Source organism: Habropoda laboriosa, unplaced genomic scaffold (genome assembly GCF_001263275.1).
Source record: "Habropoda laboriosa isolate 0110345459 unplaced genomic scaffold, ASM126327v1 scaffold88, whole genome shotgun sequence".
NCBI lineage: Eukaryota > Metazoa > Arthropoda > Insecta > Hymenoptera > Apidae > Habropoda > Habropoda laboriosa.
Window position 1 is genome coordinate 1,539,207 of NW_017100219.1, and position 2,890 is coordinate 1,542,096.

A 2,890-nucleotide genomic window follows, 5' to 3' on the forward strand; every position below is an offset into this window, starting at 1 on the left:
GACGAAAGAAAAATATTATATTTATCTATAAATTTATAAACGGAACGTCTGCTCAATTATTTCCCCTCTTCTTTTCTTCCTTCTCCTTCACGTCCGCGATAAAACGAATCGGCTGCGATACGAGATTGCATACTCGACGGATTGGATGCTCGCAAGCATATGGCGCACGACTTATGCATGACCTAATTTCTAGGCACGAGATGCAAGATGACACATCTGTTGAATGCATTTTCTCGAGAAAAGTAAACAATTCACTTAAGCGTAGCGCGACTTCGTTGAACGAAATCGTTGAAGCAATTCGTACGAAAAAAAAAAAAAAAACTATTTACAATTTGTAAAACGAACGAAGAGCTCGAAGACGATTCCACGAGTATCGCTATTTCCGAAAAGTTCATCTCTCGTCCTCGTGAGAAGACAGCTCGTGCACCTGGCATCGCTTCTTAAGAATCGTTTCTATGGAAGCTGGCCACGATGATGGTGGTGTTGTACCCATTGCCAGAAATTGCACTTCCGTTCCGCGGAATTCCCACGGAAGTGGGCACAATCGCGACTACGACAAAAGATATTCGCGTATAACGTGCACCACCTTCATTGTTCCGCGCCACCATTCAATACCTTCACGCTGAAGAGCTTCGCAAACAACGGACATCGCTAATGAACCGATCCGCCGATCGATCAACGAGAGATCCTCCCGCGAAACGAACATTTTCTCTAATCGCTCGTTGAAAATCTCCGGCTGTTGTTCGGAAAAAGGGGAGAAAAGTTGGAAAAAGAAAAAAAAGAAAATTGTTTATCCGTCGACGTTACTCCAAGAACAATAGGTTCAGTTCTCAACCTCGATCTCGATCCACCACCTTGATCTCGATAAAGATGATTTATCACGGCTTACATTTTCGTTCTACGGCGTCGTGCACGCGACCAGATAACGCAATACCAACAACAGTAAACTCAGATTTGATAGCGAAATTCTTCTTGCCGGTGATGGAACAGGTGAATCTTTACGCCGGTAAACAGACGATGCAGATGTGGCCACGCGTCTCTTCCGGTCGTCGTCTATTCAGGATGTATAAACACGCGTTTCCTTGAGAAATAATCTAGTACATACGGGTAGAGATCATCGTTTCGGGAGATAGACGACAGCGTGGGTTGGGTTAGAGGAGGAAAACGGTGTTTATTTTCTGTCCTTCGTCTACGACGAACCATGAGAGAACACCTGTGCAACGGAATACCTTGCTAAACGGGTACCCCAGCTTAAACCGCAGATGAAAGAGAGACGGTAGTCTTTGCGAAACGCAAAAAGGATTGTTTTACGCGACTCATTCGCTCGTTCTCCCCTCATTGAGATGCATCCGGTGCCACCCTCACCACTTCCTGGATGTTGCGTGGGATTTTCATTTTAAACAACACGCTTTGCAGTCCTCTCATGAGAATTTGCTCCTTTACCGAACGTATCTCACATTCCTTTTTTGCGTTTCCTACGTTTCTTGGGAAAATAACGATTGGTTAAAGAGAAAAGTCCTTTTAGGGACAATTGTACCGTTACGCGATGTTACAATAGTGCGAAACGACGTTAAAAGATATTTGTTCGGGTTAAAACGGGTTTTTAACGATTTACGAGTGAAGTGTAGTTGATATAACAGAGAGAAAAATATTTTGGAAAATTGTTCTGTCGAATTAGCCCGGTTTGAATATTCAAAATTTCCCGCGCGAGCACGGTGGCGCCATTTAGTCAGCCATACTGTGCCAGACGCGTATACGCAAACACTAGCCAACGTTATATACTTGGCAAACGGGCTCCGTGATTGGTCGTGACGATCGCCTACGTACGGTTCGCTCCGCGCGAGTTACTTGGTACGCGACAGAAAATCATTTCCCCATTGCCATCTCACAGAAGATACAAACGATTCAGGCCACGAGAACAGCAACGAGGTAAATTGACAATTATCATTGAAAAGTGTCGATTCGCCTCGTTGATCTTGTACCATTCCTAACGGCGTCGCAACAAACATCTGCTACTTAGGCCGAACCAATTACGACACGTATAAAATTTAACGAGTAAATACCAGTTCACTTTTTATATTTGCATAATGTTAATGAACCGAGACTCGCGATTCTTTACACGTAAAATATACGGATATAAAATATACAGATTCTTGAAATATTTAAATTCATGTCCCTTATTTAAATGTAAATAGTTGCGATGAAAGATTTTATTGAATTAAATTTGAATGAATGTATGTATACGGAGTTAAAATGCAGGTTGTTCTATTTATCCTATTCTTCTTGTCCCGTGGAAAACATCTGTGCAAGATAAGGTTCGATTTGAAAATTTTGACAAAGCACGGTGCTCTAGTTCTCACCGTAGTGTCTAAGAACAGTAGCTTATATCAGTTGAAATAAAATGTCGAAGATAATCTGAACAGTATGCAAATAAATTCACAGTGCGTAACGTATTGCCATGCAAACATGGAAATCCGCCGAATAAACGTACGTACGAGTGTCCGTGATAAGATTACAGCCGTTGTTTTGAAAGCGGACTTGTTTATTTTTCGCCCCTTTGTCAACATACAATGCACTTCTTTTTGTTTTTTCTTTCAATCAATTTTACCTTTGCGTACGTGCACGTATGTTGCTAACGTACCAAACGTGTATGTATATGGTAAAACGTACGTACATCATATTCGAGACGTCACGTTTTAATAAATTCGTATTGTATAAGAATGCAATTCTGTTTCGAAGATAGCTTTCGGTAATCTCTAACCTTGAATTATCGTCTCTTACGTTTATTTTTAACCAATGGCAGATTGAACAGCGCGTTTTGGAGAAATGGGAGTGGTAAAAGAAACAACTATGGCCTATTGCTTTCTCCAAGCTGTTTAGTACAGTCTCC